The sequence below is a fragment of the Vombatus ursinus genome, unplaced genomic scaffold, assembly GCF_900497805.2.
Source record: "Vombatus ursinus unplaced genomic scaffold, bare-nosed wombat genome assembly UNPS02014832.1, whole genome shotgun sequence".
Classification (NCBI taxonomy): Eukaryota; Metazoa; Chordata; class Mammalia; order Diprotodontia; family Vombatidae; genus Vombatus; species Vombatus ursinus.
In genome coordinates, this window is record NW_020954610.1 from 28,565,196 (window position 1) to 28,588,586 (window position 23,391).

Below are 23,391 nucleotides of genomic sequence, written 5' to 3' on the forward strand. Positions count from 1 at the left end.
TACAGAAATAGGCATCACTGAATCCCTTTCCTTTGATCACTTCTCCTTCTCTAGATCCTTTTTTACTCTACCCTTCTTGTTTTCTTCTTTTCCAATCACTCCTTTTAGGTCTCTTGACTATATCTTTTCCTCATTCCTCTCTCTAAATGTGGGTTTTTCCAAGGTTCTGACCTCAGTCCTCTTGTCTTTCTATCTTCTCACTTTGTAAATGTATTCACCCCCATGACTTTGGACAGATCTTTCCCAAATCTATTTTTACCAGTTCTTCCATAGTCACCTGTATTTCATTATAGCATTTCAAACTTCTGACTGAACATATCTATTTGTATGTCCTGTTATTTCATTGTAATCAACATCTCCCCACTGAATTTGTCATCTTTCCCTAAAAACCCAACTTTCCTCATAACTTGCCTGTTTTCGTTAATGTTGCTAATATAACCAAGTTATTTAGGCCTGAAATTTTAAATTCACCTTAGGGTCTTCCATTTCCCTCAACCTCCATATCTAATCAGTTGCCGACTCCTATATCTCTTTAATCTCAAAATCGTACATCTGCCTCTGCCCGCTCTCTTCAGTCATCTCTCAGGTTGAACAAAATTAAACTCTCTACTTCTACCCTTGATCCTAAAATCTTCATTCTCCTCTGACTTTAATAATTTGCCTCTTTCTTTCATCTTCACATTTTGTTCTTTTCACTCCATACATCAATGTTCTCAATTACCTTCATCCTAAAAGTTTCCTTTCTTCTCACACAACATTATTCTATTGGCCTACTTCATTTTACTGTTAAACTTCTAGAAAGAATAATATTCTTGTTGTTCAGTCATGTTTGACCTTCATGACTCCATGGACCATGCTGTTCATAGACAAATGAAGTTGTGTTGTTATTTTAAAGGTAATTGGATTTGGTGATGATGACACTGAGTAAATTCAGTAGAAAGAATTTCAAGAAAGTTGCATGCCTTCTTTGCTCTCATTTCTTTGAAATAAGGCAACAAAAATCATTTCAACAGTGCATAACTTAAATTCTAAGACAACTTTTGTTCCCTGATGGAATGAATGAATAAAAAATACTTATCTAACACTTACAGTTACCAAACATTGTGCCAAATACTTAAGATACAGATTAAAAAAGCAAGTTAGTCATGCCTTCAAGTATTCTACATTCTAATAAAAGAAGACAATACAATGGGGAAATGGTAGCCAGGGTGCGGTATTGTGGTTGGGAAAGTTAGAGGGAAGGTGAATGGAGTTATAGAGGAGTAGACTAATGCAAGCTTTCAAGAAGAATAGAGTTATTGATTTGATTATAGTTTCAAAACGGAAAAAGATAGAGAAGCAAGGAATTAGGAGGAAGATGAGAAGATAACCAAAGAGAAAAATTAAACATAACTGGAACCAGAGTAGATGTGGCAGACCATATGAAACACTTATCAATCAGGACATCAGGGCCTCGGGAGAGATATTGTTCCTGGCATGAAAAGTATAAGTTCTCCTGTGTTATTATACCTTAGCATCCTATCACTACAAGGTGTCTAATTCACTTAATCTTTTCTTTCTTTCTCTCTAAACTAATACCCACTGGAAGGGCGTCTAATTCTTGTATGTCTGTTTCTCTTTCTCTCCATTTAGTAGGTCAGATAAAGAGAATAATTTCAATAATCTATAGGATCATTAAGAATCATGGATAATTCATTACCCTCATCTCCCTAGTAGTTAAATGTAATTTAAGCCACACAAGAGAATTTGAATTGTTCACTGTCACTTCCACTTCTGGTTGGAGATAACTTTGGGCCATAGAGCAATTAGTATGTACATTGCTACTGAATAAAGCACTTTACCATACTGGGACAGGTGATTGTCATAGTTGCATTAAAATGGAAGATTTCCATGTTAAGGTGGGTCTGAGAGTCCCCAAATTGTTTGTCTCAAAGTTTGCTGATTTTTGCAGGTAATCTCTTCTCATATATCTATTTTAAAATTATCTGATTTTCCATCCTAATCTTTTTGAATCCTGAATCTCCTCCCCACCTCCGTGCATACACACACACACACACACAAGCACACACAATCCTTGCACAAAAAGAAAACATTAGAAACAGAAACAAACCAAAAAAAAAAACCCAAAACTTTTCTAGCCAGGATAAATTCAGTGGCTTTTAAAGTGACACAAAATTGCTTGAATTTTTTTGTTTATTTGCTTGTTTTTTTTATCCACAAGTAAATCTTAAAAGACACATAAGTAGGAAGAAAAATATATAAATAATATGAAATGAACTGCAGACAACTTCCACAAAATCTGAAGGGATTTGTAAGCAAGACTTCTGGGAATACTTCAAATATTAGTAGTGTATGGGAATTAGTATTAAATGTCTCAAAGGATCCACATTTTATTTTCAAGTAATTAAAAGGCCATATAAAATTTTTATTTTCATTTTTATTTATTTTACAAAACTGTGTCTTTTAAAATTGCACTGATAAACCAGAATTGATAGACATATGTATATGCATATACATACATACCCATACACATACACTTGTATGAGTGTATGCCTGTGTGTATGCATGCATGAATATGCATATGCATACACACACATATATTGTCCATTGTTCTATGAAATAACTGCTATGTTGCTTCAGACACAAAGTACCTCAATTGGAACCTGACATGTATCTAGCTCCATCAAAGACTTATAAAGGGGATAGATGGAATAATTTTATTGTTGTTCAGTTGTTTTTTAGTCATGACTTACTCTTCATGACCTTATTTGTGTTTTTTGTTTTGTTTTGTTTTGTTTTTGTCAAAAACAATGTAGTGGTTTGGTATTTTCTACTGCAGCTCATTTTACACATGAGGAACTGAGTCAAACAGGATTAAGTGACTTTCCCAGGGTTACATAAGTAGTAAGTGCTGAGGCCAAATTTGAATTCAGAAAGATGAGTAGTCTTGGGAGCCAAGACAGCAGAGTAAAAGCAGTGACTTGCTTGAGCTCTCCCCTAAACCCGTCCAAATACCTGTAAAAACTAGGTCTAAACAAATTCTAAAGCAGCAAACCCCCAAAAAAGACAGAGTGAAACAAATTTCCAGTCCAAGACAACCTGGATGGTTGATTGGAAAGGTATATCACATTTAGCTGAGAGAGGAACGCGGTTCAGCATGGGCACACAGGCCTCAGCAAACCTTGAGGAGGCCTTAGAGGACTGAATCATGGGAAGCTATGGCAGTTTCCAGACTTCTCAACCCATGAACACCAAAGACAACTTAGAAGGTCAGTAGGAAAAGTCTATGTCTGAGGTGAGAGAGAAGTGTGGTGTCCCAGCCCAAGTCCCTGAGTGTGACCCCAGGAGGCAGCTACCTCCTAAACTTCTGGCCCACAGACTGAAGGGGAATTGAGTGGCTGATCAGAGAGAGATTGCAGGGGGCTCTCTGCTGCTGTAGGATTCTCTTGCTTTGTCCATGCTTGGATCTGGGTCACAGGTCTGGGTGATGGTCCTGGTGTGAGGAACACTGGCATGGTGAAGCTTGTAGTGGCTGTAGAGAGACAATCCCTTTCACCGTTCCAAGAGAGAAAAGTGAACTTTTGGTTACTCATAGACCAGAACACAGGTCAGGAAAGGAGTAAACAACTCACCCTTATTCATACTGCTTTGGAAGAACTGAAGTATCTCTGAAAACAGCTGCACAAAATCTCCGAAGCTTCGGACAGTACATTCTCCACACTGGAAGCACACCCCTACCTTAACAAAGAGTTTATAACTCAAGTAATTGTCTGGGATCATGACCAATCAGCACAAAAAGAGTCAGGCTTTAGAATCTTACTTTGGTGACAAAGAAGATCAAAACATACAACCAAAAGAAGATAACAAAGTCAAAGCTCCTACATAGAAAGCTTCCAAGAAAAATATGAATTGGTCCCAAGCCATGGAAGAGCTCAAAAAGGATTTTGAGAAGCAAGTAAGAGAAGTAGAGGAGCACATGGGGTTGGGCTCTGGTGGCAGCTGTGTCTGATGAGGAGGCAGAGGAAGTGGAGGTGGTGGCTCTGTTGATCTGGCCATGGTGCTGACCCAGCTCCTGGGCCCATCTGAGTGCTGCCCTCCTCTGGCCCTCCATGAGCTGAGGCGCCACTGCCACCGCCCCCCAACCCTGTTCTGGCATCTATAGAAGTGATGGACAGGCCCCTCAACCTGGCTCATCAGCAGAGCAGGAAAGCAGATCTGTCATTAGCTTCAGGGAAATACGAAGAGGCCATTTTGTGTCATCAACAGGTGACTGAATATCTTTCTGAAGCCATGAAGCTGACACAGTCTGAGCAGGCTCAGTTATCACTGGAATTACAAAGGGATAGCCACATGAAACAACTTTTGCTTATTCAGGAGAGGTGGAAAAGAGCAAAGCGGGAAGAAAGGTGGAAATCCCAACAGACTGCTGATGGAAACCCTCATCTACTGATGTTGTGCAGGCTGCTGGCTGAGGATGGGTCTGAGGGCCCCAGTGTGCCCCGGTCTCATCAGTTTAGTCCTGCCACAGTGCCAGGGGTCCTCAACAGGGAGCCAGATGCTCTTCTTTTCCTCCTCCAGAAGAGGAAAGACCTGACAGAACCACATGCTGGCAGCAAAGTCCCCAAAGACGACAGAAGGATGATAGAAGAGTAGGCGACCAAGATCATCCATCTGAAGTGGCACGTCGAGTTTCTTGTGGCCAATAATGAAAGGTTGAGGAAAGAAAACAAGCATCTGTAAGCTGAAAAGACCAGACTCCAGAAAGCCCCACTTGACAAGGAATTGGATGTAGATGCTGACTTTGTAGAAAAATCTGAATTATGGAGCCTGCCTTCCCCTGCAGAGACTGCCTGAACCTCTTCTCCCTAGAAGGAATTTGCGACCAACACGGGGAAAGCCAAGGACATTCCCAACCCCAATCCCCAACCTTCCTCCCTTGAACTTTCCATCCCCAGAGCTCCAGAAGGTGGAGCTCCCTGAAAATATTCTGAAAGGACTTATGAACAGTTCAGTGGAAGCTCACAAGGGGCTAAAATGGTGCTGGAAAGGGAGAGGAAATCATATAGTGAAAACAGCAAAAAGGGAAAACCACAGAGCTAGGAATGCTCCAGTCCAGGTGGAGGAGAAGAGGCCTGGCCTCGCCATAGACCACGGTTACTGTGAAGTACTCCACACAGCCGAAGAACTGACTGGGGCTGAGGAAGTGGCAGGTGGCAGGAACTAAACTCTCGAGTGTCTCTCTCCCAATTCAAATCAAATGGTGACCCAGAATAACTTTTTGCAAGCAGCAGTTATTTTCCTTCTCTTAACTTCAGGGTTATGTTATATGTAATAATTAATCTATAATGCCATACAGGATAATGCAAAATCGAAATAATCCAGGAGCCCAAGGGTGGCTTTGTATTGGAAAGATGCTTTCTTTCATGCATTGACTGCATGCATTTTATTTTGCACAGTTTATTAATTCTAATGAGGCATGTCAGTCACGTGTCTTCCTAGATGATCCTACATGTGTCACACTTTGCACTACTCCTAACATGATGATAACCTCAAGATTATCAGGAGAAATGTTTAAATTTCCACTTTATGAAGAAAGGAACCAAATTATTAGTTCTGCTTGTTTTTTAAATTATCTGTTTACATAATTAATTAGGATGCATCATAAGTTTTAACTTTCTGTTTGTTGTATTAAAATGTTATGTATGATTTTTAAAACATCCACAGAATTATCCCTTTGCTTTGAATGGTGCATGAATGGAAGTAATGCTAGTTGGCAGTATTTGCAAGAAACCAATAAAATAATTGTGTTTTATTACAAAAAAAAGAGAAGTAGAGGAAAAACTGAGAGTGATGCAAGAAAATCATGAAAAACAAGTCAACAGCTTGCTACAGGAGAACCAAAAAAAATACCGAAGAAAATAAAACCTTAAAAATGACCTAACCCAAATGGCAAAAGAGGTTCAAAGAAGAACGCCTTCAAAAACAAAATTGACGAAATGGAAAAGGCAGTTCAAAAGTTTATTAAATAAAATACTTCCTTAAAAATTAGAATGGAACAATTGGAAGCTAGGGACTTTGAGAGAAATAAAGACACTACAAAACAACTCCAAAAGAATGAAAAAATAGAAAACAATGTAAAATATCTCATTGGAAAAACAACTAACCTGGAAAATAGATCCAGGAGAGAGAATTTAACACTTATTGGACTACCTGAAAACCATGATCAAAGAAAGAGTCCAGACATCGTATTTCAAGAAATTATCAAGGAAAACTGCCCTGTTATTTTAGAACCAGAGGGCAAAATAGAAATTGAAAGAATCCACCAATCACCTCCTGAAAGAGATCCCTAAAGGAAAACTCCTAGGAATATTGTAGCCAAATTACTCAAAGGAGAAATTTCTCAAGGAGAAAATATTACAAGTAACCAGAAAGAAACAATTCAAGTATTGTAGAAACACCATCAGGATGACACAAGATTTAGCAGTTTCTACATTAAGGGACTGTAAGGCTTGGAATATAATATTCTGGAAGGCAAAGGAGATAAGATTACAACAAAGAATCACCTTCCCAGCAAAACTGAGCACAATCCTTCAGGGGAAAAAATGGTCATTCAGTGAAATAGGGGACTTTCAATCATTCTTGGATGAAAAGACCAGAGCTGAATAGGAAATTTGACTTTCAGATATAAGACTCAAGAGAAACATGAAGAGGTAAACAGGAAAGAGAAATTATAAAAAGACTTATTAAGGTTGAACTGTTTACATTCTACATGGAAAGATGATATTTGTAACTCTTGAGTCCTTTGTCAGTATTAGAGTAGTTGGAGGGAAAAATATGTATGTATATATGTAGATAGATAAATAGATAGATAGAGGGCACAGGGTGAGTTAAAGATGAATGGGTGATATCTAGAATAAAATTAAAGGGTGAGAGAAGATTATATGGCGAGAAGGAGAAAGGGAAAGGTAGAATGGAGACAAATTATCTCACATGAAACAGACAAGAAAAGGTTTTTACAGTGGAGGGGAAATGGGAAGGTGAGAAGGAATGAGTGAATCTTATTCTCATTGGATTTGGTTTAAGGAGAGAATAACATACACACTCAATTACATGTGGAAATCTATTTTATCCTACAAGAAAATGGGGAGGGTAGGGGACAAAAGAGCAGGGGATAATAGAAGGGAGGGCAGATTGGGAGAGGGGCAATCAGAAGCAAACACTTCTAAGGAGAAACAAGGTCAAAAGAGAGAATAGAATAAATGGGGGGTGGCATAGGATGAAGGGAAATATACTTAGTTTTTCACAACATGACTATTATGGAAGTGTTTTGCATGACTACACATTTATAACCTGTACTGAGTTGCTTTCCTTCTCAATGAGGGTGGGTGGGGAGGAAGGAAGGGAGAAAATTTGGAACCCAAAATTTTGAAAACAAAAGTTAAAAAAATGTTTTCACATGCAACTAGGAAATAAAATATTCAGGAAATGGGGTATAGAAATCTACCATGACCTACAGAAAAATTGAAGGGGTAGGGGATAAGAAAAGCAGGGGCAAGATAGAAAGGATGGCAGATTAGGAGATGGGGTATTCAGAATGCATCCCATCTTAAGATGGGTGGAGGGACAAGATGGGGAGAAAATTTAGAAGTCAAAATTTTGTGGAAGTGAATGTTGAAAACTAAAAATAAATTAATTAATTAAAAAAATGACTCTTTCATTGTACTCTATCCACTGTACTTCCTAGCTATCCTAATGGAATAATACTAAGACATTTTAAGATATGTATACAATGTTCTTTTGGTTCTGCTCACTTATTCTGCTTCATGATTTCATGCAAATCTTTCCATGTATTTTTCTAAGATCATTGAGCTCATCACTTCTTATATCCCTTATTTATTCCCCAATTGATGGACACTCCCACAATGTCCAGTTCTTTGCCACCACAAAAAGAGGTATTATCAACATTTTAGAACATATAGGATCTTTTCCTTTTTCCTAAATCATCTTTGGAAACAGACCTAGTATTAGTATTACTGGGTCAAAGTTTAATAACTCTTTGGGCATAATTCCAGATTGCTTTACAAAATGGATCAGTTCACAATTCCACCAATGATGAGTTATTGTCCTATTTTTTCCACATCCCCTCTAAGATTTGTTGCTTTCCCTTTTAATTATCTGATAGGTGTAAAGTGATATTTCAAGTTTGTTTTAATTTGTATTCCTCTAATCAATAATAATTTAGAGCATTTTTTCATATTACTACACTTTGTTTTGATTTCTTCATTGGAAACTACTTGTTCATATCCTTTGACCATTTATCAATTGAGGAATGATGTATATTCTTATAGATTTGACAAAGTTCTTTATGCATTTGAGATATGAAGTTTTTATCTGAGAAACTGTCCAAATTCCCTTCCCCTTCCTCATGAATTTTCTGCTTTTCTTCTGATTTTGGCTACATTTGTTTTAATTGTACAAAACATTTTAATTTAATGTGATTGGAATTACCCATTTCACACCTAATCTTGCTCTCTATCTCTTGTTTAGTCATAGATTATTTGGCTTTCCATAAGTCTGACAAGTAATATGTGCCATCTTCTTCTAATTTTCTTGTTATGGCTCTCTGCCTTTTCCTGGAAATCTTTTTTTAGAATGCCAGTAGGAAGGTATTATTACCATTGTGATTTAATGGTTTATTTCCTAGGGGCATGTAAACATTGACTATCCACTATAGATAGAATATATTTAGCAACTGTTAAAATATGAGGGGGGCTGAGTTACTACTATGCTAAGGGGGAAATTTAAATACATTTAAAACACGGCAACATTTCTGATCAACACCTTTAACAGTACCCTAATATTAATATAGGCTTTTGTTACATCCATAATTGGAAATGCTAAATTTCAGTTAGAGGTTAGTTGATCAGTCAATAAGTATTTATCAAGTACCTAGTGCATTTTGGGCATGGTGGTAAGAACTAGGGATATTAAAAAAATACACCAGTATTTGCCACCAAGGAAATTACAACCTAATGAGGGACACAACAAAGAAGCAAATATGTGTAAACAAGCTAATGATTAATGATTCCCATGATAAATAGGAGATAGTTAAAAGAGGAAAGACACTAGAACTAAGAGGGGTTGAAAAAAAGCTTCCTGTAGAAGCTGGAATTTTAGCTGGGACTTGAAGAAAAGGAAGTAGGATGGAAAGTATTTTAGACATGAGGGACAGTCAAAGAAAATGCCTAGAGTTGAGAGATTGAGTGTTTTGTTTGTGGAACATCAAGGAAGCCAATATCACTGAATTGAAGAATACATATGAGAGAGTAAAGTGTAAGAAGACTGAAAAGGAAATAGGGGCCAGGTTATAAAGGGCACTGAATGCCAAAGAGAAGATTTTTTTTTATATTTGATCCTGAAGGCAATAAGGATCCACTGGAGTTTATTGAGTAGGGGGTTGATATGGTCAGGTTTGTGCATTAGGGTAATAAATTTATTTTCTTTTTCTAATCCAAGTTTACCAGATATCTATCCATGGACCCCACATTAAGAATTACTATTCTTTTTTAATTAATTAATTTTTAGTTTTCAACATTCACTTTTACTAGAATCCCACCCCTTCTCTCACCTCCCCAAGATGCCATATAATCTGATAGAAGCTATACATGAACAATCCTATTAAACATATTTCTACATTAGTCACATTGGAAAAGAAGAATCAGAATAAAAGGGAAAAACTATTACAAAGGAAAAAAAACAAAGAAAAAGAGGAAAGAGTATGCTTCAATCTGTAATCAGGCTCCATAGTTCTTTTTCTGGATGTAGATAGCATTTAGCATTTTTAATAGGAATTGACCCTGTATTTTGTCAAAGGTTTTTCCGCACCTTTTGAGATAATCATATGATTTCTGTTAATTCATTATTGACATGGTCAATTATACTGGCATTTTTCTAATATTGAAACAGCCCTGCATTCCTGGTATAAATTCACTCGGTCATAGTGTATTATCCTAGTGATAAATTGCTGCAATCTCTTAGTTCATATTTTATTTGAAATTTTTGAAACAATATTCATTAGAGAAATTGGTCTATACTTTTCTTTCTCAGTTTTGGCTCTTCCTTGTTTAGGTATCAGAACCATTTTTTTTTATCAGGAAAAGAATTTGGAAGGACTCCTTTACCTATTCTTCCAAATAATTTATATAGAATTGGAATTAATTGTCCTTTAAATGTTTGGTAGAACTCAATTTTAAATTCATCTGGTCCTGGAGATTTTTTCCTTGGGATTTCATTGCTGGCTTGTTCATTTTCTTTTTCCGAAATGGAGTTATGTAAGTATTTTATTTCCTCTTTTATTAATCTGTGCCATTGATATTTTTGTAAGTATTCATTCATTTCACTTAGTTTGTCAGATTTATTTGCATACAGCTAGGCAAAATAGCTCCTAGTTATTGTTTTAATTTCCTCTTCATTAGTATTGAATGCAGCCTTTTATTTATGATACTGGCAATTGGGTTTTCTTCTTTCTATTTTTTTAAAATCATATTAGTCAAAAGTTTATATATTTGATTGTTTTTTTAAATAAAACCAACTCAGCTTTATTTATTAGTTTAATACTCTTCTTAATTTCAATTTTATTAATATATCCTTTGGTTTTCAGAATTTCTAGTTTGGTGTTTAATTGGGGATTTCTAATTTGTTCTTTTTTCTAGTTTTTTTCATTGCATGCCAATTCATTGATCTCCTCTTTCTCTATTTTATTCATGCAAGCATGTAGAGATATAAAATTTCCATTTAGAGCTGCTTTAGCTACATCCCATAAGTTTTGGTATGTTGTCTCATTATTGTCATTCTCTTGGATGAAATTATTGATTATTTCTTTTTTTGTATTTTTTTGTATTTTTTGAAATTAATTTATTTATTTTTAGTTTTCAACACTCACTTCACAAGATTTTGAGTTCCAAATTTTCTCCCCATCTCATTCCTCCCCCCACCCCAATATGGCATGCATTCTGAATACCCCTTATCCTAATCTGCCCTCTCTTCTATCTCTCCCACCCCTTCTCTTATCCCTTTCCCCTTCAATTTTCCATTAGGGCAGGACAGATTTCTACACCCCATTTCCTATATATCTTATTTCCCAGTTGCATGTGAAAACTTTTTTTTTAACTTTTGTTTTTAAAACTTTGGGTTCCAAATTTTCTCCCTTTCTCCCTCCCCACCCACCCTCATTGAGAAAGCAAGAAACTCAATACATGTTATACATGTGTAGTCATGCAAAACACTTCCATAGTAGTCATGTGAAAAGCTAAATATGTTTCCCTTCATCCTATGCCACCCCCCATTTATTCTACTCCCTCTTTTGACCTTGTCCCTCCTTAGAAGTGTTTGCTTCTGATTACCCCCTTTCCCAATCTGCCCTCCTCTCTATAGTCCTCCTGCTCTCTTGTTCTCTTCCCCCCTCCCCGCCCCATACACAAGCATTTAGAGATATAAAACTTCCCCTAAGAAGTACTTTCACTGCATCCCATAAGTTTTGGTATGTTGTCTCATTATTGTCATTCTCTTGAATGAAGTTATTGATTATTTCTATGATGTGTTGTTTGAACTAGTCATTCTTTAAGACTGGATTATTTATTTTCTAATTAATTTTTATTCTATCTTTCCATGGATCTTTAGTATATGTAATTTTTATTGTATCATGATTTGAAAAGGATGCATTTAGTATTTCTGCCTTTTTTCATTAGATTTGAAGTTTTTAATTCTCTAATACGCAGTCAATTTTTGTGTAGGTTGCTGTACCACTGAGAAAAAGGCATATTCCTTTCTATCCCCATTCAATTTTTCCAGGGGTCTACCATATCTAACTTTTCTAAAATTCTGTTCCCCTCATTAGCTTTGTTCTTATTTACTTTGTGATTAGATTTATCTAGTTCTGAGAGGGGGAGGTTGGGGTCCTCCACTTTTAGTGTACTTTTTAGTATATGTTTTTAGTATACTTTTGCTGTCTATTTCTTCCTGTAACTCCCTGAACTTCTCCTCTAAGAATTTGGATGCTATATCACATGGTGCATATATGTTTATCGTGATACTACTTCATTGTCTATGGTACCTTTCAGCAGGATGTAGTTTCCTTCCTTGTCCCTTTTAATGAGATCTAGTTTTTGCTTTTGCTATTTCTGAGATCACGATTGCTACCCTTGTTTTTTTTTTTTTTGTTTGTTTGTTTGTTTGTTTCCTTCAGGTGAAGCATAATATATTCTATTCCAGGCTTTAATCTTTACTCTATGTGTATATCTCTGCTTCAAATGTGTTTCTTCTAAACAACATACTGTTGGTTTATGGTTTTTAATCCACTCTGTTAACTGTTTCCCTTTTATGGGAGAGTTCATCCCATTCACATTCACAGCTATGATTACTGACTGTATCTTTCACTACATCCAATTGTCCCTTTTTTATACATTTTGTTCACCTTTCATTCTTTCCCTCCTTATCAGTGTTTTGTTCTGACCACTGTCTCCCTCATTTTCTCTTCCCTTCTCTCACCCTCTCCATTCCCCCCCCTCCACCTTCTTCCTCTAGCATAAGAGAGATTTCTATGCCCAATTGAGTATGTATGTTATTTCCTACTTGAGCCAAATATAATGAGAGTAAGGTTCAAACAATTCTCACTTTCTCCCTTTTTTCCCTCTACTGTAATTGGTCTTTGTACCTTTTCTTGTTATGTAATTTACCTTTTCCTGCTTCCTCTTTTCTTCTTCTTCTGTTCTCCATAAATCTGATAGGTAAACTATTCTTTGCTCTCCTAGTTTGCTTATACTATCATCCTTTATATCTAAATCATGAACCCATTTTGACTTTATTTTGGTATATGGTGTAAGATTTTGGCCTATGCCTAGTTTCTGGAATATTATTTTCCAGTTTTCCCAGCAGTTTTTGTCAAATAGTGAGTTCTTATCCCAAAAGTTGGGTTCTTTGGGTTTATCAAATAATAGATTACTACAGTCATTGACTACTATGTGTTGCATACTTAACCTATTCCACTGATCCACCACTTTATTTCTTAGCCAGTATTAAACAGTTTTAATGATTGCTACTTTACAACACAATTTAAGATCTGCAATGGCTAGGCCACATTTCCCTGCATTTCTTTTCATTAGTTCCTTTGATATTCTAGACCTTTTCTTATTCTGAATGCATCTTGTTATTATATTTTCTAGCTCTATAAAATAATTTTTGGTAGTTACATTGGTATGGCACGGAATAAGTAAATTAACTTAGGTAAAATTGTCATTTTTATTATATTAGCTCAGCCTACCCATGAGCAACTGATGTTTTTTCCAATTATTTAGACCTGACTTTATTTGTATGAAAAGTGTTTTGTAATTGTGTTCATATAGTTCCTGGGTTTGTTTCAGTAGGTAAATTCCTAAATATTCTTTAATGCCTACAGTAACTTTAAATGGGATTTATCTTTCTGTTTCTTTCTATTAGGCTTTGTTGGTAATACATAGAAATGCCAATGATTTATGTGGGTTTATTTTATAACCTGCAACTTTGCTAAAGTTATTTATTGTTTCAAGTAGTTTTTTACTTGATTCTCTAGAATTCTCTCAGTATATCATCATGTCATCTACAAAGAGTGATAGTTTTGTTTCTTCTTTGCCTATTCTAATACTTCAATTTCTTTTTCTTCTCTTATTGATAAAGCTAACATTTCCAGTACAATATTGAACAGCAGTGGTGATAATGGACATCTTTGTTTCACTGCTGATCTTAATGGAAATGCTGCCAGCTTGTCTTCATTACATATGATGCTTGCTTAAGGTTTTAGGTAGATGCTACTTATTATTTTAAGGAAACCTACATTTATTTCTATGCCTTCTAGTGTTTTTAATAGGAAAAGGTATTGTCAAAAGCTTTTTTTGCATCTGTTGAGATGATCATGTGGTCTCTGCTAGTATTGGTTTTGATATGATCAATTATGCTGATAGTTTTCCTAATATTGATCCAGCCCTGCATTCCTGGTATAAATCCTACCTGTTCATAGTGTATTATTCTTGTGATAAGTTGCTGTAATCTGTCTGCTAATATTTTATTTAAAATTTTTGCATCTATATTCATTAGGGAAATTGGTCTATGGTTTTCTTTGTTCTTTTTCTAGTTTTTTTGTTTAGTTGTATGTCCAATTCATTGATCTCTTCTTTTTCTATTTTATTCATGTAAGCATTTAGAGATATAAAACTTCCCCTAAGAATTGCTTTTGCTGCATCCCATAAGTTTTGGTATGTTGTCTCATTATTGTCATTTTCTTGAATAAAGTTATTGATTGTTTCTATGATTTGTTCTTTGACCCATTAAATTTTTAGGATTAGATTATTTAATTTCCAATTATTTTTTAGTCTATCTTTCCATGGCCCTTTGTCACATTTGCGTCATAATCTGAAAAAGAATGAATTTAATAGTCCTGCCTTTCTGCTTTGGATTGTGAGGTTTTTATGCCCTAGCACATGGTCAATTTTTGTGTATGTGCCAAGGACCACCAAGAAAAAAGTATATTTCTTTCTATCCCCATTCAATTTTCTCCAGAGGTCTACCATATATAACTTTTTTAATATTCTATTCACCTCCTTAACTTCTTTCTTGTTTATTTTGTCATTAGATTTATCTAGTTCAGAGAGAGGGAGGTTGAAATCCACTCACTAGTATAGTTTTGCTGTTTATTTCTTTACGTAAGTCCCTAAACTTCTCCTCTCAGAATATGGATGCTATAACATTTGGTGCACATATGTCTAGTCATGATATTACTTCATTGTCTATGCTGCCTTTTAGAAGGATATAGTTTCCTTCCTTATCTTTTTTTTTTGGCTAGGCAATGGTTAACTTCCCCAGGGTCACACAGCTAGAACTCAGGTCCTCCTGAATCCAGGGTCAGTGCTTTATCCACTGCACCACCTACCTGCCCCCATTCCTTATCTCTTTTGATAAGATTTATTTTTGCTTTTGCTTTGCCTGAGAGCAGGATTGCTACCCTTGCTTTTTTTTTACTTCAAGGAAAGCATAATATATTCTCCTGCAACCTTTTACCTTTACCCTGTGTATGTCACTCTGTTTCAAATGTGTCTCCAGTAAGTAAAAATTATAACCAATAGGAGGAACCACTAGAAAGAGGAAACAAAACACAACATAAGAAAAAAAGTAGCAAATAGTATGCTTCAACCTCCATTCAAACTCCATACTCATTCCTTTGGATGTGGATAGCATTTTCCATAAGGAGGCCTTTGGAGATGTCTTAGATCCTTGCATTACTGAGAAAGGTTAACTCTATCATTATTAGTCATCGTACACCATGGCAATTACTGTGTACAATATTTTATTGGCTCTGCTCACTTCACTCAGCATCTGATCATAAAAGTCTTTCCAGGTTTTTCTGAAGTCTACCAGTTCATCATTTCTTATAGCACAATAGTATTCCATTACATTCATCTAATACAACTTGTTCAGCCATTCCCCAATTGATGGGCATGCTCTTAATTTATAATTCTTTGCCACCAAAAAAGGAGCTGCTATAAATATTTTTGTACATGTAGGTCCTTTTCCCATTTGTATGATCTCTTTGGGATATAGACTTAGAAGTGCTATTGCTGGGTCAAAGGGTATCCACATTTTTACAGCCCTTTGGACATAGTTCCAAATTGCTCTCCAAAATGGTTTCATCATTTTACAACTCCACCAACAATGCATTAGTGTTCCAATTTTCCCACATATTCTCCAACATTTCTCATTTTCCTGTTTTGTCATATTGGCCAATCTGATCGGTGTGATATGGTACATCAGAATTGTTTTGATTTGTATTTCTCTAATCAGTAGCAATTTAGAGTAGTTTTTCATGTGACTATAGATGGCTTTAATTTCTTTGTCATAGAACTGCCTGTTCATATCCTTTGACTCAAATGTGTCTCCTGTAAACAACATATTGTAGGATTATGGTTTTTGATCCATTCTGGTATCCACTTCCTTTTTTTGGGGAGAGTTCATTCCATTCACATTCACAGTTATGATTACTATCTGTGTGTTTTTCTCCACCTTATTTCCCCCCTATTTATGTGTTTCTTTCTCCTTTCTCCCTTATTATCCTCACCAGTGTTTTGCTTTTGACCACTGCCTCCCTCAATCCCATGTTCCTTCTATTAGCACCCTTCTTTTTCTTCCCATTTACCCTTTACTACTTCTTCCCTCCCTTCTATTCCCTCTATTTTTCTTTACCCTTTTCCCTCCCACTGCCCATAGCACAAGTTAGACTTCTATACCTAAATGATTATCTTATTCACTTCTTAAGTCAAATCTGATGAGAGTAAGGTTCAAACAATGCTCATCTCCCTCCCTTCTTTCCCTCTACTGTAATAAGTTTTTGTGCCTTTTTTTGTAATGTTATGTAACTTTTCTGCCTCCTCCTTTCCTTTTTTCTCTGTATATTTTCTTAATTAGAATCAGATTAATCCACTTACTTGGATCCATTTAACCCACTTGATTAATTTTTTTTCATTGCATTAAAATCAATTTATACCCCCCTCTATGTATACCCCTTTAACATGGTGTAATGATGGGGGTGGAGCCAAGATGGTGGAGTGAAAGCAATGACTTGCTTGAGCTCTCCCCCAAACTTCTCTAAATACCTGTAAAAAAAATGGCTCTAAACAAATTCTAAAGCAGCAGAACCTACAAAAAGACAGAGTGAAACAAATTTCCAGCCCAAGACAACCTGGATGGTTAATCTGAAAGTATATTGTGCTGGGCAGGGAGAGGAGCACAGTTCCACATGGTCACGCAGGCTGAAGTGAACCTGGAGAAAGCCTCAGAGTACTGAACCTCGGCAGCTGTGGCGGTTTCCAGACTTCTCAACCCAGTAAGGCCAAAGACAACTTGGAAGGTCAGTGGGAAAAATCTGTGACTGTGGTGAGAGAGAGAAACTAGGTTTCAGCCACAAGTCCTTACTGCGGGCCACAGCTGTCTCCTGAGCTTCCAGCCCACAGATTGAGGGGGAATTGAGTAGCTGATCACAGGGTGATTGCAGGGATCTCTTTGCCAGTGCTGAGGCAGGAATTTCTTGCTTTACCAGTGCTTGGATCTGGGTCACAGTTCTGAGGGGTGGTCCTGGGTCGAGGAGGAGTGCTGGCATTGTGAAGCTTGTTGTGGCAGTGGAGAAGAAACACCTCACCTAGAAAGAACTGAAAATTTGCAGGTCCCTAGAAGTAGCTCTGAAAACAGCTGTACAAACCCCAGAAGCTTGGGACAGTATATTCTCCACATTGGAAGCAGACTTTTACCTTAACAAAGTGTTAAAAACTCAAGTAATTGATTGGGATCATGAGTAAGTAGCGCAAAAAGAGTCAGAGTATATTATCTTACTTTGGTGACAAAGAAGATCAAAACATACAACCAGAAGAAGACAACAAAGTCAAAGCTCCTACATCCAAAATCTCCAAAAAAAAAATATGAATCAGTCCCAGGCCTTGGAAGAGCTCAAAGGGGATTTTGAGAAGCAAGTAAGAGAAGTAGAGGAAAAACTGAGAGTGATGCAAAAAATCATGAAAAACAAGTCCTTGCTAAAGGAGACCCAAAAATACTGAAGAAAATAACACCTTAAAAAATAGCTTAACCCAAATGGCAAAAGAAGTCCAAAAAGCCAATGAGGATAAGAAAGCCCTATAAAGCAAAATTGGCCAAATGGAAAAGGAAGTCCAAAAGATTACTGAAGAAAATACTTCCTTAAAAATTAGAATAGAGCAATTGGAAGCTAGTGACTTTATGAGAAATCAAGACACTATAAAACAAATCCAAAAGCATGAAAAATTAGAAAGCAATGTGAAATATCTCATAGGAAAAACAACTGTCCTGGAAAATAGATCCAGGAGAGAGAATTTAAAAATTATTGGACTATCAGAAAGCCATGATCAAAAAAAGAGCCTAGACTTCATCTTTCAAGAAACGATCAAGGAAAACTGTCCTGATATTTTAGAACCAGAGGGCAAAATAGAAATTGAAAGAATCCACCAATCTCCTCCTGAAAGAGATCTCCAAAGGAAAACTCCTAGGAATATTGTAGCCAAATTCCAGAGTTCCCAGGTCAAGGAGAAAAATATTACAAGCAGCCATAAAGAAACAATTCAAGTATTCTGGAAACACAATAGAGATAACACAAGATTTAGCAGCTTCTACATTAAGGGACCACAGGGCATGTAATATAATATTCCAGAGGGTAAAGGAGATAGGATTACAACCAAAATCACCTACCCAACAAAACTGAGTATAATCCTTTGGGGGATAAAATGGTCATTCAGTGAAATAGAGGACTTTCAACCATTCTTGATGAAAAGACCAGAGCTGAATAGAAAATTTGACTTTCCAATACAAGACTCAAATGGAACATGAAGAGGTAAACAGGAAAGAGAAATCATAAGAGACTTATGAAATTTGAACTGTTTACATTCCTGCATGTAAAGATTATATTTGTAACTCATGAGACAATTGTCAGTATTAGAGTAGTTGGAGGGAAAAAATTATATGTATATTTATATAAAGAGAGAGAGAGAGAGCTCAGGGTGAGTTGAAGATGAAGGGATCATATCTGGAGAATAAAATTAAGAGGTGAGAGAGGATTATAGTAGGAGAAGGATAAAGGGAGAGGTAGAATCAGGGTAAACTATCTCACAAAAAAAACAGAAAAGAAAAGGCTCTTACAGTGGAGGGGAAATGGGGGAAGGTGAGAGGGAATGAGTGAATCTTATTCTCATAGTATTTGACTTAAGGAGGGAATAACATACACACTCAGTTGGGTATGGAAATCTGTCTTACCCTACAGGAAAATAGGGGGTGGGAAGGGAACAAGAGAGTAGGGGGATGATAGAGAGGAGAGCAGATTGGATACGGGGGTAATAAGAAGCAAATACTTCTGAGGAGGGACAGGGTCAAAAGAAAGAATAGAATAAATGAGGGGGCAGGATAAGATTAAGGGAACTAGAGTTAGTTTTTCATAGCGTGTTTACTATGGAAGTGTTTTGAGTACCTACACATTGCCTTTTCAATGAGGGTGGGTGGGGAGGGAGGAAGGGAGAAAATTTGGAACCCAAAGTTTTAAAAACACGTGTTTAAAAAATATATTTTCACATGCAACTGGGAAATAAGAAATACAGGAAATGGGGTACAAAAATCTATCCTGCCCTACAGGAAAAGAGAAGGGGAAGGCATTAAGAGAAGGGAGACAGAGTTAGAAGGGAAGGCAGACTAGGGGAAAGGGTATTCAGAATGTATTACACCTTGGAATGGGGGGAAGGGTGAGATGGGGTGAAAATTTGGAACTCAAAATCCTGTGAAAGTAAATGCTGAAAGGTAAAAATAAATAAAAGATAAAAAATTAAATTAAATTAAATTAGAAAACAAACAAACATGGTGTAGTAACAATACTGTTCACAAGAGTTACAAATCTCATCTTCCCTTATAGGGATGTAATCATTTTGCCCTTATTAATAACATGTTGTTGTTTCTTTCTGTCCCATTTACCTTTTTATATCTCTCTTGAGTCTTGTATTTGAAGATCAAATTTTCTGTTGAGCTGTAGTCTTTTTATCAGTAAGGTTTAGAAGTCCCCTATTTCAATGAATATCCATCTCCTTCCCTGACAGATCAAGTTCATTTTTGCTGGGTAGTTGATCCTTGGTTGTAATCCAAGCTTCTTTGCCTTATGGAATATTATATTCCACACCCTACAATCTTATAATGTAGAAACTAGAAGGTCCTGTGTAATCCTGACTGTGGTTCCATGATATTTGAATTGTTTCTTTCTGGGTGCTTGCAGTGTTTTTTTCTTTGATCTGGTAATTTTGGAATTTGGCTACTATACTCTTTGGCACTTTCAATTTGGGATCTCTTTCAGGAGGTGATCGGTGGATTTTTTCTATGGCTATTTTACCCTCTGGTTCTAGGATCTCAGGGCAGTTTTCCTTGATGATTTCCTAAAAGATGCTGTTTGGGTTTTTTTTTTTTAATCATGATTTTCAGGTACACCAATAATTTTCAAATTGTCTCTCTTGGATCTATTCTCTTGTATCTATTTATCTTTTTTTTCATCAAGAAAGTTTGTTAATTCTTCTATTTCATAAAATGTCCATCTCCTCCCCCAATAGATTATGCTCAGTTTTGCTGGGTATTTGATTCTTGGTTGTAATCTAAGATCCTTTTTCTTCCAAAATATCCTATTACAAGCCTTCAGATCTTTTAATATAGAGGCAGCTAAGTTCTGCATAGTCATGACTATGATTTCACAATATAAAATTGTTTCTTCCTGACTGCTTGCAGTATTCTCTTTTTGACTTGACAATACTGTATTTTGGCTACAATATTTCTTAGAATTTTCATTTTGTGATCCCTTTGAGGATGTCATTGGTGGATTCTTTTACTGAATATTTTAGCTTCTAGTTCTGGGACATCAGGCCAATTTTCCTTGATAATTCCTTGAAAGATGCTGTCCAGGTTCTTTTTCGTTTTTTGATCATGGCTTTCAGGTAGACCAATAATTCATAAGTTATCCTCCTGGATCTATTTTCCAGTTCAGTTTTTTTTTTTTTACAATGAGGTATTTTACATTTTCTTTTATTTTTTTTATTTTGTTTGACTGATTCTTGATGTTTCATAAAGTCATTAGCATCCACTTACCCAATTCTAATTTATTTGGAATTGTTGTCTTCAGTGTTTTTTTTTTCTTCATGCTTTGGCTAATTTTATTTTTTAAGGAACTGTTTTCTTCAGTCAATTTTTGTTCTTTGTTTTCCAAGTTGTTAACTTTTTTTCATCCCTCCCATTTCTTTTCCCAATTTTTCTTCTACCTCTCTTATTTGACTTTTAAAATCCTTCTTGACCTCTTCCAAAAGGCTTTTTGGCTTGAGACCAATTCATATTCACTTTGAGGTTTTGGATGTAGGTTTATTGACAATGTCCCCTTCTGCCCTTGTGTTTTAATCTTCCCTGTCCTCATAGAAATTGTCTATGGTCCATGTTCATTTTTGCTTTTTCTCATCTTGTTTGCTTGTTTCCTGGCTTTCAAAGTTGAGCTCACCTGTTGGAGTACAGAGGGCACTGTCCCAGGTTTCTTGTGCTTGGGGCCTGGGGCCTGGTCAATGGTTTTGTGTGCTGGGGTCTCAGGTGCTGTCAGCTTAAGGCTGTAGGAATCTATTATCCTACCTAGTATTGAGCTGCAGTGCTAATGCTGGTGTCTGACATGTGTTGAGGCCAGGTTGTTTTATTTTCCTCTGTTTTTCTGGGGAAACACTGAAGGACATGGGTGTTTGGCCACTGAAGTATGCTTCCCCACCCTGGATTGCACTGTGTCATGTAGAATTCTGGTAGTTAAAGCATGCCTGTTTGCCCACCTCAAGCTTGACTGAAGCATGGGGCTGTCTGCTTGGGGATGCCTGATTGTTTGGGGCTGCACTGAAGCACATGGTACTTCTAGCTGCAGTCTGCCAGCTCCCATTGATATGTTAAGGCATGTGAGGAATCTTGCTTATGGAGTTTTCCTGTTCCACCACACTGCAACTCAGGATCTCCCACTCATTTGCTTAAGTGGAGCTTGCTTCTGGAACCTGGAATACTTCCTGTCCTGGAATGTGCTCCCTTTTTACTAGCATGAGACTGACCTTTCTTGCTGATCCTCCAAGTTTCTTGAGCTAAAATACTGCTTCACCTTGTCTTCCTGCTGGCTCTGCTGTTCCAGGATTTTTCCTGGGGAATTATATCCTGGCTTTTCAGAGGTCAATATGAGAGAGTGACTGCAATTTACTGCTTACACTACCATTTTGGCTTCAAGCAGTCCAGTAAAAATACTTTTAACATAAGGAAGACATGTTCTTGCATATAAATCCAACCTCTAGAAATTTCTATCAAATAATAAAAAAAGTGTCTTACTGATTAATTTGAAGAATTATTTCCTACAAGCCACTGCCATGGTTCTTCATAGGGAATATAATTTAAATTTTAAAATTGAAAATATTATATTTTTCCCTAGGGCAGAAAACAGTAGAAAAGATCAACTAAGTTCACATCATAGATAAAATCTATGATATTTCTATCAAATTACTATAATATAATAAACCACTGTTTGATAAATCCAAAGACTCCAGCTTCTGGGATAAGAACTCACTATTTGACAAAACCTGCTAGAAAAACTAGAAAATAGTATGGCAGAAACTAGGCATAGACCAACATCATACATCATATACCAAAATAAAATTAAAATGGACACATGATTTACATATAAAGACTCATGCTATAAGCAAACTAGAAGAGCAACAAATAATTTACCTGTCAGATTTATGGAGAACAGGAGAATTTATGACCAAACAAGAGATAGATAACATTATGAAATGTAAATGTATAATTTTGATTACATTAAAATAAAAGTTTGGGTTTTTTTGCATAAACAAAGGCAATGCAACTAAGTTTAGGAGGGAAGCAAGAAACTGGGAAAGAATTTTTACAACCAGTGTCTCTGATAAAGGTCTCATTTCTAAAATATAGAGAACTGAGTCAAATTGATAATAATACAAGTCATTCCCCAATTGATAAATGGTAGAAGGATATGAACATGAAGTTTTCAGATGAAGAAATTAAAGCCACCTATAGTCATATGAAAAAAATGCTCTAAATCGCTATTGATTATAGAAATGCAAATCAAAACAACCCTGAGGTACTACATCACACCTATAAGATTGGCTAACATGACAAGATGGGAAAATATTAAATGCTGGAGAAAATGTGGGAAAATTGGAAAACTAATGCACTATTGGTTAGCAATTTGGAACTTTGACCAAAGGGCTACAAAAATGTGCATATCCTTTGACCCAGCAAACCACTTCTAGATTTGTATCCTAAAGACATCACACAAATGGGAAAAAGACCTACTTGTACAAAAATATTTATAGCAGCTTTTATGTGATGGCAAAGGATTGGAAACTGAGGGGATGTACATCAATTGGGGAATGGCTGAACAAGTTGTGTATATGAATGTAATGGAATACTATTGTGATATAAGAAATGATGAGCAGGCAGACTTCAGAAAAACCTGGAAAGACTTATATGAGCTGATGCTGAGTGAAATGAGCAGAACCAAGAACACATTGTACACAGTAACAGCCACAGTGTATGATGACTAACTTTGATAGACTTGTCACTTGGCAATGCAAGGATCTAAGACAACTCCATAAGACTCATGATGGAAAATGCTGTCCACATCCTGAAAAGGAACTGTGGAGTCTGAATGCAGATTGAAGCATATTATTTGCTTGCGCTCTCTCTCTCTCTCTCTCTCTCTCTCTTTCTTCTTTCTCTTTGTTTCTC

At 36.3% G+C, this 23,391-nt stretch overlaps 1 pseudogene; it reads left to right on the forward strand.

Moving 5' to 3' along the window:
- Nucleotides 1–23,391, forward strand: part of LOC114025831 — a 75,562-nt pseudogene that overhangs the window by 12,298 nt on the left and 39,873 nt on the right.